This window comes from Lemur catta, chromosome 12 (assembly GCF_020740605.2).
Source record: "Lemur catta isolate mLemCat1 chromosome 12, mLemCat1.pri, whole genome shotgun sequence".
NCBI lineage: Eukaryota > Metazoa > Chordata > Mammalia > Primates > Lemuridae > Lemur > Lemur catta.
Window position 1 is genome coordinate 81,118,944 of NC_059139.1, and position 16,987 is coordinate 81,135,930.

Consider the following 16,987-nt stretch of genomic DNA (forward strand, 5'->3'; position numbering starts at 1 on the left):
AAGGCTTTGGTGTTTGGCCTGTTATGTGTCACTTAAATACAGCTTATGACAGCTGTTAATTAAACAGTTTGTCTATAAACCTGGGTTCTTATCCTGGCCAATGCCACCACTATCCACCCAGCTCCCCAGTGTGACACCTTGGAACCCTTTTTCACTCCTTCCACTCCCTTACCCCACACATCCAACTGGTCCCACGTCCTGTCAGCTGTACCTTGCCAACATACCCAGAATCTGTTTCCTTTTTCCACTCACAGTGCGAACAGATTTATATTTCTAAAACACGCATCTGGTGACATCATCTTCTTGCTGAAAAGCTCCAGTCACCTGCAGCACTGTGTCCCCTCTTTAGCTGGGCGGAGCTGCTCACAATACCCTCTCTGTTTTCGGGGCTCCCCACATGACCTGGTCCCTGTGCTCCAGTCACCAGGATGACCCCCTGCTGCCCGGGGCCAAGTCCTCCATTCCCGGCCTCTGGGCCTTTGCTCCTGCCTTTCCCTTCACAAGGGCCCCTCCCTGCCTCCCGCCCTGGCCTCCCTCCTACTGAGACCTCCCGGATTCCTCAGGTGCAACTCCAATGCTTCCTACTTCACCCAGCCCTGCCTGACCTCCCAGCCCTACAGAGCCACTTCTCCCAGCCTTCTTGGCATCCTCACCGCTCTGCAGAGAGCAGTCCGACCTTACACTCCCATCACTTTTCATGTCTCTACCTTCTCTAAAATACGAGCCCATGTCCGGCCTACAGTAGGTACACAGCTAATCTGTAAATTCTGAGCTAGTTCATTGTTGTCTCTGCAGTATCTAGAACTTTTCCTTGCCTACAGTAGGTGCTAATATATATCCGTTGGATTAAACTAAACTGCTGCTTTCGCTCGACCCAGTAGCCTGAACCTTGTCAGAAGGAAGGTTAACTTATGTTGTGCCACAGGGTCTACTGTATTCCTGCTAAAAACGTGTTTCTGTTTTATAGGTGTAGGTTGCAAGCCACGGGAGACTATTCCTGACAGAATATCTGGTTCAACTTTCTGTCTCTCCAGTTCTATCCTGCACCAGGGTCAAAACTGTCACCAGAATATAACTATTTATTTTAATCCCTACCATAAAATAGGACTGGAACCCCAAATAAAAACACCCTCCATTTGTCAACTGATGTCCTTTCAGATGATTTTGACTCAAGACTCTAAGAACCTCCAGAGACAATGTCTCCCCGCACAAACAGTATTCCACCGAGAAGCAGGAATTCAGGTCCAGATTGCCCTAAAGCCTCATGCAGAGTCCTTAGAAAGATACTTGCAAACTTGTTCTGTGTCCTTGTTCAATCCGCATAACAGGAATAAGGGGAGAACATCTCTGGTTGAAAGACTGTAATCGTTTAAAAGATGTTTCAGGTATTGAGTAAACAACACCGTGACAGAGAGAAGTACAAAACTCAGATTCAGAAGGCTGGAGACCTTGTCCCAGGCCCTTGCCTAACCAGAGGTGAGTTCTTAGCAAAGTATTTCGCCTCTCTGAACCTCAGTTATTTCATCTTTAAATTGGGCATAATAATACCTGCCCTGCCTAACCCACAGTATTGTAATAAGATTAAATCAGGCAATGTTTATAAATGAACTTTGAAAAAAATGTAAACACTATATGAATACTGTGGGTGTTGGCTATGGTCAGTAAGCCTGATTTCTAATTCTGATGAGGGAATCAGCAAGACTGTCTAGGGAAAGGAATCTGCTGCCTCCGCAGAAGAGCCCAGTCAGAACACTTCCCTGCTGGGAGCCCCAGTCTATTCTCTCCCCAACAAGGTGTCACCCAGGAAGGTGTGTTGAGCACTTCAAACACGGGCAATGAGAAACAATGAAAGATGCAAATACATCATGATTACTTTTCACAGAACAAAGGAGTTAAGACTAGGTATGGTTGACAACATGCAAGAAAATGCATTGTCTTAGTCCTACATTTAAAACCCTTTCAAGTTCTGCTCAGAATAATTTGCATTTCAATAACAATGTGATAATGTCAAGTTATTCACAACATTTCAAAGCCTTCTCTTGTACACCTGGCATGTTGGAGGATCTGTTGGAGAGCTGGATGGGGCTGTTTTCTAACAGCAAAGGCAATTATGTCGTGTTTTTTATTCTTGGGAACGGGCAATAGTAACAGGTCTTGTGTTCTGGACATGACAAAATATGAAACCGAAAGCTCCACCCTCCGAGATATCCCTGGAGAATTCATTAATCAGCATATTCAACATGTTTTACTTCCCCTCATCACAAAAGAAAGGAAACACCTTGTAGATAAAAGCTGACTTTTTAATAGAAAACTTTTCCCTGTACTCTGAACATCTCTTTAAAAGAGAAAAGCATCCATCTGTTACCTTTTCTCTTGGCTACATATGAAACTACTCTGCTCTTTCTACTTTTGACACCTCTTCGCTGGGCAAAATGTGGGATCATGCCACAGGGCAGACTTTATTTCTATAAAAAATAAAACCATACTGCATGCAGTGGGACAAGCACTGAAAATTACTTTAGATAATCACTACCCTAGAACACAGTACAGCAAATATTACAAATCAATTTAATTTCAGTAATTTTTCATTAAGATGGCTACAGATCGGTAAGTCCAATTGTAGAACTAAGTATTTATAATTCATAAGCACAAATTATGCTAAACTAGATGGGTTACATGCTATTAGGGTTTCGTATAAGCTACAAAATAATTGTTCACACAGAAATTTAATTTATAAGTTGGCATTAATATATTATATCTAACTTTTATTAGACTCTCTAGTTACAAGTTGAATGTAAATAGCTCATTAACATCAGCTTCTTGATATCTGTTCTAAAACTTATGACAAAGCAAAAAGTAACCAAAAGTAAGGCCCAATTTTCTCCAGTGTCTGCAATATTCCCTGGTTGTTATGTTTAGCACTTTGTAAAGGGTACTACTCTTGGGCAAAGGAAACACTCCTGGGTCCATCGCCTCTAGCATGTGGTATGCTTTTATTTGAAAGAATTGGGGAACCACTCAAAGTTCCATTCAATCTTTGGGAGGAATGGCCTTGAATCAAGCTAGAAGCCAGTATATATCAGCAATTTTGATAGGTAAATTCTTTTACAATTAAAAATGCTTCCGTTAAAGATTCAACTACTCTGTCCACATCACTGATAAATTTCAGTGGTACTCCAAGTGATTGTTTCATTCTTTATATGATCATTCTGAAAATGATGCAGGATCACATTTTCCATTATTATAAGAACCTAGTGTGGTTTGCATGGCAAGACGATGGAAGCACATTCTTGTCTTTGCTGTTTGAAATGTTCCACCTAAATACTGCCTCCAAGGCATTGATGCCTTGTGCTTCTAAGGCACAAAAGAAAATCTGTAATCAGAAATCATTAATTAAGGTTAATTAAAGTCCATATTGTATTTGACTGGCAACCACACAAAAAGTACTGCTTACTTTTCTTGAGGGTACATGTGCAATATTGTCTAATAGGACAGCCAAGAGTCCAAGAGTAATCACAATCTTGTTATCACTTGGAGAGGAGGGAGGGCAGACTGAATTCACCAAAATTCTTCTTTTAACAAAAAAAGCTTTGATCTTAGTCCCACTGTTCTCCTCCACTCCATGTCTTTTTGTTTGTTTAAGCAGCTAACTTAGGAGAATACTCTAAAACAGGCAGGACCTATTTTCTTAGCCTGCCAAATAATCAGGGGCCCATAATATGGAATGTACAAATGCACGTTTTCCTTGCTTCTTGGAGCTCCGTGAGGGGAGGCAGAGAAAGGCTGGGGGATAATTGAAGCCTATGGGTAAGCCAGACCACATGATCAAAAACTGCTGTGACACTTGAAAGTGTTTCTCCACAAGGAATTCCGGTGCCCAGAAGCCTGGTGAAGCCAGTAGCAATTAAGGCCATGTTATCCTTTTAATTTACTTCACATTATTGGCCTCTAAAATCAATCATTTAGTGTGGTTGGATAAGGGAGGGGTCAACATAATAGGCACGTGCATTAAAAATGTTTGTTGATCTTACGCAAAAATTTTGGCAGGCTAGATCTGGGGAAATTTAAAACGGCTGCTTTGAAGCTCACCCTGAAATAAAAACTAGTCATTTTCTAGGAAAAAAAAAAAAGTGACTAATTTTCTAGATTAGTCCCACCATTTGTAATAAATTCAAAGTTTCTTCTTCTAAATCAGCCTGGATTTTCACTTGATGCTTTGCAGGTCTTGAATTCAGCACTGTGTGCTTCAAGTGTAAGATTATTTTATGTTTTAATCTACAAAGGAATCAAGTTGCTTGGCTTAGACTTGTAGGAGTCCTTGAAAGTCCACTTGAGAAATGGGAACTAAAACATTGAGGAGTGTACCAGTATCTGTTACACAAGGCCAAATTTGCCTAACAAAAGCAAGCTGTGTCCTACATCACATACAAGGCACATAAATCACCAGAGTGTGCGTCTCTCCCTCTTGCAGCAATTTACTCCCCAAATCTTTTCTTGACTGAGTCATACAATATATACACAACTGGAGAGCATTTTCTAATCAACCCTGAAGTCACAAACCTAAAAAAAAAAATAGCGAAATATTAAAATTATTTTAAAAATGAAAAACATTCATATACTCAAGAGCGGACAAAGCAGTAGACTTATGGTCCAAAATGTGTTATCTTTTTTATTTTTGCAAAATACAGTAAAATGGTCTCAGTAATGAGTGTCAAACCTAAAAAATAAAGGTTAAACCTGAAGTAAAGCTCTAAATGTTTCCATTGCCAAAATAAAACATGATACAAAACACTCATGATGTCATTATATTTATTTAGCAATCTGCACAGCCAAAACCGAATTATGAAGCTGAAATTTTGAGCAAAGTCATGAATGCCCTCATTTACCTCCACATTTATGAATAGCCTTAATGAAGAGTTCGCACCCCTTTGCTTTCTTGTGGAAAGATGAAAGTGACATCAGCCCCCGGACTGTAATTTTTTTTACCAGCAAGACTGAGCAAGAGGCAAATCCTGGAGTAAATATCAGCTGGATGTGCACATAACGAGGTCCAGGGAGACACTCTCAGAAGTTGCCTCTTTTAATCCAACACTGAATTACAGGAGAAGCGGTTTTCAGTTTTTCAGAGCACAACTGCCAAAATAACTGCAAGGCTTGCAAGCCCTAGTATAATTCTCAAACCTTTCCCAAGACACCCCAACACTATCTGAGGCACTGAAACTATGGCAACCGAATAAGAAAGCAGCCTCCATGATTAATAGATGAAGATCCCAGCGACAGTGTCTAGCTAGGGCCATCATTCATGATGCAAGAAGAATTAGCATGGAATCCATCTCAAAAACCATTAACAAGTATTCTTCTTATAAAAATCAACTCAGCTGCCATTCTGCTACAGATACTGGAGTTTAGAATGCTGTAAACAATTTGGTTTCTATTTATCGCTCACTATGCAGGGATGAGAGTGTTCTTAGTAACTCAGATGCTCATGTTTTTAGAATAGTGAAAGGCTTTAAGAGAAAGGTTTTCCACCTGGGTATCTGAGGCCTAAGAACAAATGGATTCAAAAACCAAAATGTGTGAATGAAGCCATGTGGCTCTCTGGGGTGGAAAGGAGGAGGGACGGTTGTTAGATTGTTCTGAGTGTTTTTTGTGGAATGTAATTTTTCATAAAGCATTCCATTTTCAGGAAGGGCACATTTTCCATTCACCAGCTCAATCAGTATTCTCTCAGTTTCCTCGTGCAAGGACAGTAGGAGTCTGGGGGAGGGGCGGGGAAGTGCTGGAGTCACTGCAATATTAATGAAAAGATTGAATACTCTCCTTAAGAAAAGAATCGGAAATAGGAAAAAGAAGAATGGATCCATCATGGAGAGCTTGTCTATAATGCTTTCAAATAACATTAAGCCATAATTAATATATTCTTTATTTCTTCCCAGTCCCTAAAATGTTTATTTTCCATGTTTGGAAAACATTTGGCATGATTTCATTGTATTTAATGCCAGATCCTGTCCTGTTCTATAAATGCTTCAAATCAAATCATGGCCAAAGGCTGGTCTTAGAGACGTGGGAGGGCACAAGGGCTAAGAGACGGGTAAGCAGCACAAATTTTAGAGATTCTTCTGCTAAATTTTTTTAGTTGGCATGGATTCTTTGAGTTCTGTTTTTTACAGATGGCAATTATAGGTTAGTTGGAAATCACTAGAAAGCACCCAGGAATATTAAAGGAATGCTTTGTGTCTAAAGGCTGTATGTGGAAATAGCTATCACTAACAATACTTTCAAAGCAGTAGTCACCACACTGGCTGCTGGAAGGATCCAGCCCTTCTGTCTTTGGAGCATGTTCATTGCTGATTACTTCACTCTCTATACGTCCCCTTTCCATTTAAAGAATTTGAGAATTTTTTTGTCCAAGATGAAAATAACTGTAATTCTAAGCCATGGGGGGATTTCTAGAAGACACAATGGCAGCAGGAGTCCAGGGAATTGTGGTGATGATATCAATTTATTTCCTCTTCTGTTGTGCCTTTTAGAAGTCAGATTTTTCTCACTAATAAGAACTTGTATGACTATCATTTGAATCAAATTTCAGGTTTTGTAGCAGTGTATCTGTCAGTAGAGTAAGTGCTGTCTCTACTGGCGTCAGCCAACTATTTTGTACCTTTTGTGGGGAAGGTAGTAGTTTGCTTTTGCTGAGATTCACGCTCTCCCAAATTGACTTCAAGCTTGGCCAGGGAAGAGTGACCAGGCAGGCACACGGCCACCATGAAGACCCTCTTGCAGAAGTCCTAGCCCCAGGCTCCTGGAGGAGTCCAATCGGTAGTCCATGTCTCTCCTATGACAGGTGTGGTCCTTGGGAATCCAACTCATCCCTAAACAGTCATTATGGGCTGCTTTCAGATTCCAAAAGTGGGTGTAGATTGTGCATTTTATTTTTAAAATGTTAATAAGTGATAGCTATCATTTTCTTCAAACAACCATCCTTTGGGGTCTCTTATTTGATGTAAGGCCCAGCACTGCTTGTTATTGTTTTATTTGTATAGTGGTTTTTTTCTTCCATGTCTTGGGTGTGATATTTCAACTTCCAAAATTAGGAAAAGAATCATTACGTCTGTCCCCCTGTAAGTGACTTGCTCACATGCTTCTCAGTTTAGAACCCGTGACATTATGGCCAGCTTATGGTGTGAACGTTCATTTCTAGTCCAATGGTTGTTTTCCTTACATTATCTCTTTACGTTACAGATTTGTAGCTATTTCCTTTTGGTATTCTCCTCCCACAAAAACAGTGCGCTTTTAAAAAATCCATTCCCAGGGCATTTTCCACGGCTACAGTCACCCAAATAACAATAACACCTTATATTGAGTAAGAGGTTGTTGCTTGCTCAGGCATTGTGTTGTGCATTTTACAGATGTTGTCACATTTACTCTTCTCCACGACCATAACATTACCATACTAGCATTTTACAAATGGAAACTGAAGCAAAGAAGTTAAGGAACTAGCTCAAAGTCACACTATTAGTAAATGGCAAAAAAAAAAAAAAAAAAAAGATACAAATCCAAGTGTGTTGTCTGCCAAAAAAACATGACCTCAGTCAGCATTGCCTCTAGAGCTGCCCACTACGTTACCTCTGACAGCTCCTCCACATTTATAAACTTCACACCACAAAATATAATGAATTTGCCCTTGTTACAGCAAAGATAGAAACTTTCTTTCCTGCTACTCCTGGTTCACCCTGACATGTTTGTTCTACATTAATGGTTACTTTGATGTGAACTATTTCAGAACTTAACTGAGCAAAAACAATTCTCTTACTTTTTAAATAATTCTTGGCAGAGTGCCACTGTATGACCTTGCCCGACTTAATGGTCATATTGAAAGCAATCTTTACTTGATGTGGTTGGCATTCTGATTAATAAAGTTGCTATCCATGCTATATGCGGATTGTGCGTTTTCAATGAATTTGAAGATATTATTTAGTTTCATAATGTGATTTACACTAAAACTACATCAACAGAGAATAACCTTTTTTTTTTAATGATTAGAAGACAATTAAGTAGGGTCTCTGTTTCATCCAGGGTCTGCGGTGGGAGGGAAGAAATTAGCATCAAACTTTCCAAATTTCCAGAGTATATGTTATATTTTACCAAATATATCCATACTGATGATTTCATATTATTCTCCCAGAAAATCCTATAAGGTAGGAAAAATATGTTTACTATTCACCATTTCATTTAACATAATGAAGCCTCAGAAGTTAAATGATTTGTCCAAGGCAGGAACAGTCTAGAACCCAAGTCTTCCAACTGCAAGTGCAGGATCTTCAACAACAGTTACATCGTACTGATATAAGGCAGAAGCATGGATTAACAGGCATACTATATATTCTCCAGATAGAAAGTTGAATTTTTAAAACTACTATTAACAAACTCCACAAAAGCAAGAACACTCTGTGGCCAGTGATTAGAATGCAGAACAAAGGAGGCCAGGGTCAAAAGCTCAATCCTCATAAATGCTGGCTGTCTTCTTAGTCTGTTTCTTGGCAAGTTGAATTTACCTAACTGAGACTCCCTCCAGCCACAACCAGGTGTCTCACAGATGTGTGTTCTTGGCCACAGAAGAAGACGGGGTTAGACTGTGGGAATGAACAGGCTTCAATCCATCACCAAGACTGGGAAAACAACACACAGTGAATGTTCCACTAATGGTGCATGACGCATATCATCTGTGTACACGGAAGACAGTACACACACATTCACGCATGTGAAGTATCTCATTTGATAAGAACACCATATAGAGAAACAAGGGCAAACAAAAGAGATAAAATAAAGACTAGTTGTTTGCAAAAAGATTCACTGTTCATTTCTTCAACAAACATTTGTTATGGAGGGCCTATGGTGTGCCAGGCACAGTTTTAGGTGCTGGAAATACAGCAGTGAATAAGACATAGAAATGCCTATCCTCATGGCATTATATTCTAGTGGAAGACAGACAATCAACAAGGACAACACATAGTTTGTCAGACTGTTGCAAGCGCTAAGGGGAAAATGAAGCCTGCCAAGGGGTGGGGAGTCCTAGGGAGGACAGGGTGAAGGAAATAAGAGGATAAAAGGCTTTGCAAGAAAGTGACATCTGTGCAGAAACTAGAAGAATATGAGGAGCAAATCATGCAGCAATCTGGGGAAAGAAGCACCCCAAACCCTGAAAGAGCAAGTGCAAAGTCCCTGCAAAGGATCCCCAAAATACACCATGCCTGGTACATTCAAGGAAGGTCACGGAGCAGTAGAGGTCAGAGAGGTGGGGGCCTGAGTGCAGATCATGTGGGGCTGCAGAGGCCACAGGCAGGACTTTGGTTTTTACTGGAACAAGATAGGAAAATATCTGAGCAGAGAAATTATCTTATCTGGCTCAGTTTCTTTTTGTTTTTGTTTTTTTTTTAAAAAAAAAAACCAGAACATTGCTGTTTTACTTGCTGTGTTGCGAAAAGACTGTAGGGGGCCAAGAGCAGAAGCAGGGAGACTGGTGGGGAGGCTGGCAGGAAAACCCCTGCAGGAGAGGGCAGTGGCTTGGCCAGTGTGCGGGCCACAGAGGTGGAAGACCTGGGGGAAGCCTGCAAGTGCTCCGGTGGAGCCAACAGCATTGCAGTCGCAGTGAATGTGGGTGTGAGAGAGAAGAGTCAGGGAGAACCAGGTTTGGGGGCCAAACAACACAAGGAATGGAATCGTGAAAAGCAGATTTGGGGGAGAAGGATCCAGAATGAGGTTTTCTGAACAAAAGTTTGAGATGCCAGTAGGCATTGGTTATTTGCAAGGTCCAGGAGAAAGTTCTGGGCTGAAGAGGTTATTTGGAAATCATCAGTGTATTATAGTTTTATATGATACTCTTCATTCGTGTAATTAGAATTATTCTAATAAGAAAGATTGGCAAGAGCTCATCTGTTTCACAAAGACACACTTGTGTAGAGACAGACTGTATGTAATAGTCCCATACTGAGAAGTTCTCCTGCAGGCCTTCTCCCCTTGAGGTTTGTGTGGTATGACATCTTATTTGCCCATTTCAAAGGGATTAAATGCCTCCCTCTTTTCTCTACCTTACCATATCCCCAAGAGGCAACCATGTGGTTGCCAGCAGAGAATAGTTCAGTTGCTCTTGTAGCACATTTTAAGGCAGAAGAGAAAAGCCTTCACTGTGGAATAGAAATATCTCAGAGACAACTTGGCTCCAGGGCACCCCAAGAGAGTGGGGGCACTGAATGGGAAGGCCCACCAGATGGCTTCAAGGCTTTGGCCTCCTCTGGCATGCACAAATGTGTCTGCCATAACACACAGTGCCCACTAAATATGTCAAGAACCCCCACTCTGGGAGAAGGGTAGTCAACTGTCTAAACCTTAAAGAAGGGTGTGGGGAGGGGCCATGCAGAGATAGGCTTTCCTAGGCTTTACTCTGTGCAAATGGCAGATGCCTAATTAAAGCATTTGCAATTAGTTTGGCTTGTTCTGTGATTCCTTCCTGCAAACAAATAAGATGGGGAGACTATATCAGTTCTTGGCAATCTAGTTCTAAAAAAACTTTTTGTCCTATCATCACTCTTTTGTCCTGCTCTGAAAAGAGCTGAACTACTATGTACATAGAGTAAACTATCTGACTTACCTCCTCGTTCAAAACAGTATTTTTGCTTCCATTCACATGAGAGCGCAATTGCCTATCTCCTTTTAAAGCATGAGTATTTATTTTGAATTTAATACAAGATTTTAATTTGGATGTCTTATTTTTATTCAATGAAGATAACAGTCTTCCTACTTCCTTGCTACCCTGATTTAAAAAGCACTAGACTTCACTAGTGCAATGTTACCGCCTACTCAAAATGCAAATGCTGTATGTTTTAAATGACTGAAAAAGCATTTACTAAACTTTGAAAGAACTTGAGGCGTGTGTGTTTGTGTGTAAATAAAGTCTTGCCCTTATTGCCACTTTGTAATAACCACTTGCTTGAAGGCATAGATTCCCACCCCCTCCTCCCCAGGAAAAATAAACAGGTCCACTACAAGTGGAGAAATGTGAACCATGTGTAACTATTTCTTTCGTTCATTCATTCAACATTTACTTGAGTGTTCTATACAGGTTCTTATAAATTTTTAACCTATTCAAGCTTAGGTGTTTTAACCAATAAGTGCATTCTGCAGATGGCTCCCGAGATACGATTTTGAGTATCTGCTTAACATTTGCATATGTGGATTATATGAATTATTGAGAATGTGGCACATCTCCAAAGGGTGATAACTAAAACCTAACACATGGGAAAGATTGTCACCCCACTAACACTGTAAATAAGAAACATAAAGTAGAATGCTTCTTTACATCAAGTTGAAAAAAAGACTCCTAACACAAAAGTGAGGTTTTAAATTTGATCATTCTTTTCTGCTTTAGACTAGTTTGCAGAGTTCCTCATTCAAGAATGTCCTGAAACCAAAGTAATAACTGGGAGTGGGGGTTACTCAAGATTCAAATAAAAGTTACCATATAAACAAGCATGGGTAAACCAAATTCAAATAGCTAGTGCAATTATTTTTTTAATAGATAGTTTAGGTTAATAGGTGGAGACACGGTTCTGCCACTGTATTTAAGGTTAGGTTAATAATTAACTTTGGTGCCTGGAGTAGTTTAATCAAAGCTTACTGTAAATCATAAAACTGCTCCGTGCAGACTAAACACGGTATTAAAAAGTCATACAAAATGCTTGCAATCTTGACCTCTGGTAGCCATTTGGGTAAGGTGTAAAAAGTGTAGAGTATTTTCATTCCCAATCGAACACAGGCATCTTTGCTCTAGGGGGAAAAATCTAAATAAAGCATTAATGTATCCAGAACCACAAATCTTTCCCTGCCATCACAGTAGCAGACCATGGACTTTATGCTCAAGATGTGTGTCTATCAGGGGACAGATAATTAGCAGGATTATCCCAGAAAGACTTAAAAACCAGCGCTGGGGGGCATTAAATAGCTTTTCTGAAACCTGCTGGCAAAACACTGCAACTGGGTTAAAGGGCTTTTCACATATGAGGCAAAGAAAGTTGTGAGTACAAGTGAGATAATATGTTCTTCTGTGTGTGTGTGTGTGTGTGTGTGTGTGTGTGTGTCCGCCTGCGCCTGTGTTTTAAACATTTCACGGATCGCAACTCGATTTCCACTAGGCATAAAAAAGGAGCGATCCCACTGTGGCTGTGCCTGGCCACCACACTCCCACAGCAGTCACCTTTCTTTCAAAGACCGACGCGGAATGGCCGGCAGGGCTGACCACTGCGATGCAGGCCCGGAGGCCGCCCCTGGAAGCGCTTGCACTGGCTGCGAAGACAGCGGCTCCAGTCTCGCGTTCCTCCCGCAGCCGCGCACACCTGGTTCTGCTTCGCTCCTCCCTGGACATCCGGTAGCTGAAACACTGCGCGCAAGGTGCAGAAGGCTCAGGATGCTGCACTTGGAGCTGGTTACTCGCAAACGAGCGAGTCCCCGCCAGTGTCCACACGCACCCTGCGACAGCCTCTGATCATAGTGGCCGCACCTGCATTCAGAGTCCGGCTTCAACATCCCCCAAGCCCCATCCATCTCTTCCCCGACTGGTCCAGTGAGTGCCGCTGGGCAGGAGGCGCCACTCTCCAATGGGCCGGCACCTAGTCCTGGCTGCATCCCGGGCTGTCCCCATGATTTCCTCCGGGTCCAATTTCCCACAGACCGCCCTTGCTGAGCCCCAATCCTGCCGTGTCTGCTGCCCCTAGCTTTCAGAGAAACTTTCCAGAAGCGCCTGGTTCGGTGACCCCCGTGCTCTAAAGGGGGCGGAGGCGCTGGGCAGAGGGGCGGCGAGGGAGCGGGAAAGGCAGCGGAACCCTGTTTCCTTTCCCGACACCCACAAGTGCAGGACGGCTTCCTGGCTCCCCCTGCGCCTCTCGGCTCGTGCGAGAAAGGAGGAGACCTCAGGATCCTGCTTTGCACCGTCTCCCCTAGTGAGGAACTGAGAAAAACGCGCAGAATTGGGAGAAGAGACATTTCCCACCCCAACAGGGTCAGGCAGGACGGGTGGCGAATGCCTGACTTGCTCCCAGGTGACCTGCCTCTGTGGCAGCGCTCTAGGACACAGAGAGGAGTCGGGACAGAGCCCTCGTCCGAGTGGCAAACCCAGGGCCAGCTCTAGCCAGGTCTCCCCACCCTTCCCCCTCCTGGGACACCTCCTGTCCAGAGAGGGACCAAGCAGACCTCGGAGGAGGACGCAGCGTACGCCAGTCCCACCGTGCAGGGCTCGGTGCTTGAAGGGGGCGCAGCTGCGACGGGCTGCGTCCTCGCCGCTCGGGCTGGGAGCTGTGACGGGGGACAGAACCCAGGGCGGGGGTGCCGCGCCACACCGAGAGGCCGCTCCTGGGCACTTATTCGAGCAAACAAAGCCCGGAACCTCTGGTGCCAGCGGCCACAGGAGCCAGGATCTCACCAAGAGGCAGGGCGCGCGGGTGCCCAGGGCCATTACAAGTTTCCCGCACTCCACGGAGCCCAGCCCAGACCCCGCGCTGACAACAAAAGATTGCCTTGGCTTTCACACCATCTCCACGCAACTCCTTCTCCCGACCCAGAATCCAAACCTGGCGCTGGACGAAAACAGCGCAGTTCCACCCATCGCCCTACAGCCCTCGAGGGCAGAACCCTACCCCCGCCTCGGACACCCGGACAGGGAGCTTCCGAGAATCCCACCCTCTCGGGCCCGCTCTACTCCCTGCTGGCCCGAGAGTGAGGATGAGCCTGGGGTCCGGCACACACACACACCCCGGGTCGGGCAGTCATCCGCGCCGTCGCGGTCCGGGGCGGCGCCGGGCGTGTGCGCGACGCGGGTGGGGAAGCTCTCGACGCGGAGCCGGGCGGTCTCTGGGGCGCAGGGGGAACAGCGGGCAGGGCTCAGTGCTGCTCCCCCAGGACCCGGCCACGCTCGGGAGACAGAGACACGAGACAAAATAAAACACAGACATCACAAAGCCCATAGCACGCGCTGGCCGCGGCCCCCGGACCCCAGGCTGGAGCCCCGCTGCCCAGGAGGTGGGGCACGCCGGGGCGCCCGGGTCGTACCTTTTCGGTGCATCGACGGGCAGAAGGCCGGGGCTCGGAGCGGACTGGCACAGCGTGTATCCCATTTAGTAATCCATTATTGAGGGGATCCCTCTGGGCCGCGAGCTGCGCTCTCTCCTTCGCAAGCCTTTGTCATTCCTACATGTGTGCTTGTCTCTTTGGGGGCAACAGTCGCGGCGACTACTTTCTGGGATGCAAGCGCGCTGTGTTCATCTCCAATGACGGTCGGAGAGAAGCGAGGAAAAAAAGACGGCCAAACAAAAAAAAAAGAAGAAGAAGAAGCAAAAGAAGAAGAAAAAGGGAGAAAACCAACAAGGAAGAGGGGTAAAGGTTCAAAAAACTCTTCTCCAAATCCAAATTCCACTTGGATTCCACTCCGGTGAGTCCCCTTGGTGGTGTCTGCGCCGATTAACAAGTCATTTCAGGGCGGGGGGCGGGGTGGGGGCCGGGGCAGGGGTGCGCGGCTCTGGCCCCGCTCCTCGGCCGGGAGCGCGGTGCCGCGGGGGTGGTGATGCTGGCCGCTGCCGCACGCTCTTAAGCGGGCATCGCGGGCGATCGGCACCGCGGAGGAGCGCCGCTGCTGCGTCCCGAGCGCCTGGGCAGCCGAGTGCGCTGGGAGCGGAGTTGGCTGCAGCCTCACCCCGTGCCGCTCACTACTCCTCTGTCACCGGAGAGGCCGCCGCTCCCGGGCGGAGCCAAGTCCCGGACTGGATTACGCAGAGCGGACTCTCCTCCCGCAACCCCGCCTCCTTTGGCTGGCGTCTCCTCCGACCCAAAGGAGAGCTGTGGGGTGTGTGTGTGTGTGTGTGTGTGTGTGTGTGAGTGTGAGGGCGAGTGAGCGAGGCCAAGAGGGAGAACCTGCGGGGTGTGGCTGCAGGTGGAGTCTGGGACCGACTGGCCAGCGCCGCTTCCTTCCCCCACGATTCCCGGCCCCAAGACGTGGAGGCCAGGCGGGGGCGACTCGGTCAGGAGCCCAGCCCTCACCTCCCCCACCCCCACATCTGCGCTAGCTAGGGGGAAAAAAAAATCCCGGACAGCATTGCTGAGTCCTGCCAAATCAGAAAAATAAATAAAAATAGACGTAGTGCAGGAGCAAGTTACAAGAAAGGTTTTGTTCATCGATTTTCTTAAATGGAAAAGTTTGAAAGGATGGGGGTAAGTGAACGGCGAGCCTTTCTAATTCTGATTACTGTTATCAAGAGGTAGATTCCAGAAGTGGTGGACGCTGTACGTACCCAGATGAATTGGATAGAAGCTGGTGCGGTTTTAAAAATACACTTGGAAGATAAGAACACAGCTATTAGTTACGCACATATACACGTTAATAAACCATGTTAAGTAAGCAAATAAACTACAGTACAGAGAATGGTGTTATTAACGACGGCGATCTGTTTTAAAACTGTAGTTTTTTAACGTACACAGTGTATGGACTGCTCTTAGAAATAAACTTCAGAAATAAGACGCAAACAATTCCAGTGAGAACCCAGCAGCTTCACGGAAGAAGAAAATCGCAACTACTTCCAAGGCACTATTGTTATGATCACACGAAGAATAGCAGGCACCGCCTTCCTCCGCCACTTGAACTTTCAATAGCCAAGAAGTCTTGCAGTCACCGGCTTGTGCCAACTCGTCGGGCCACACCACGTTCCCCTCCCCCGGCCGCTGCGCGCGCCCCGCAAGCGACTGCGCGCTGCGGCTGCTGTCCCCCAAGTGGGCTTCGCAGATGGTGCGACCCTAGTCGCAGCCTTTAAAGAAAGTAACAGCGGGCGGCTCGGCGGTTCTCGGAGAGATATTTACTAGTCTCGGGATCGGCGGAGAAAAGCAAGTGGGGGGAGGTCTCAGTCCTACTTAGGCCGAGTGCCCTCATATTAAAAACTGTACGTGTTCCCTAATTGGTGCTAGGGCCGCTAATAAGTGCATGTTTCCTTTATGGCCGTTTTTGCATATACAGACATCTGCTAAAGATGGTTCAAGAAGAGTAAATGCATACGCGACAACACCCCTTTTTTTTTCCTTTACAAACCACCTGGAAAAGGTGGAGAGAACGGTAAGAAAAAAGTCAGCACCTCTGCTGTTCTCCAGAGGCGCCAGCAGGGGCCGCTCTCTCCACCCTTCCCGGGCGAAGGCCGCTACGGACCCGCGGTCGCGGGGGGCGCGGCCCGAGGTGCGCGCGCAGCCCCCTCGGCTCCGGGAGCCGGATCCCGGAGAGGACTGCAGGGCGGAGGGCGGGCCGCGCGCTCCTACGGCTTGGGTGGGGTCTGGCTCCTGGACGCCCCCGTGGAATCCCACGGGGTTCAGGGGAAAGGCTCTGTCGGCCAAGACGGCTGGATCCCCGGCTGCGCTATTTACACCCGGATTTCGGCTGGTGACAGCAGAGTCGGTGTGAGCCCGGTCCCCTAGCTCGCCCGTGAGCTCTGGCGCGTCCCGCTGTCCGGCCTCCGGTCCTCGTGGCGCCCGGGGCTCTCTGTCCCGCACCCCACTCCACCCGGGTCGCCTAGGCGCCGCCTTTGCTCTCCGCCGCTGATTTACATGCTAATTGTGTCTGGGAAAAGTTCTTTAATTGGCAGAATTAGGCAGAGCAAACGAATTGTTTCACAGGCTGAACCAAATTAATTCCGGGTTTAGCTCCTTCCCTTGGAGAAACAAACAATTAAGTTGTCTTGTTTGCTTTATGGATATATTGGAAATGCCCCACGTCGGGTTTCAGGATATTATTTAAAGGGAAATTATTTTCAGCATTAATACTTGCATGTTTAATTTGTAGTAATGCTGAGCTAAGAAGCAAGAGATTAAATTTACCTAATTTAAAATTATGGAATACAAGAGGAAAAGAATTTTAGTTGACTTTTGCACGGTGAGGAAATACCACCCAGACTCTTCCTGACAATTATTA

The 16,987-nt window shown here is 45.6% G+C and overlaps 1 protein-coding gene across 1 annotated transcript in view; it reads right to left on the reverse strand.

Moving 5' to 3' along the window:
• Window positions 1-14,723, reverse strand: part of SEMA6A (semaphorin 6A) — a 121,308-nt gene extending 106,585 nt beyond the window's left edge. The window contains exon 1 of the mRNA XM_045565606.1: window positions 14,095-14,723. The gene's annotated coding sequence lies outside the window, so the exon portion shown is untranslated. The remainder of the gene's footprint in view (window positions 1-14,094) is intronic.
• Window positions 14,724-16,987: the final 2,264 nt, after the last annotated feature.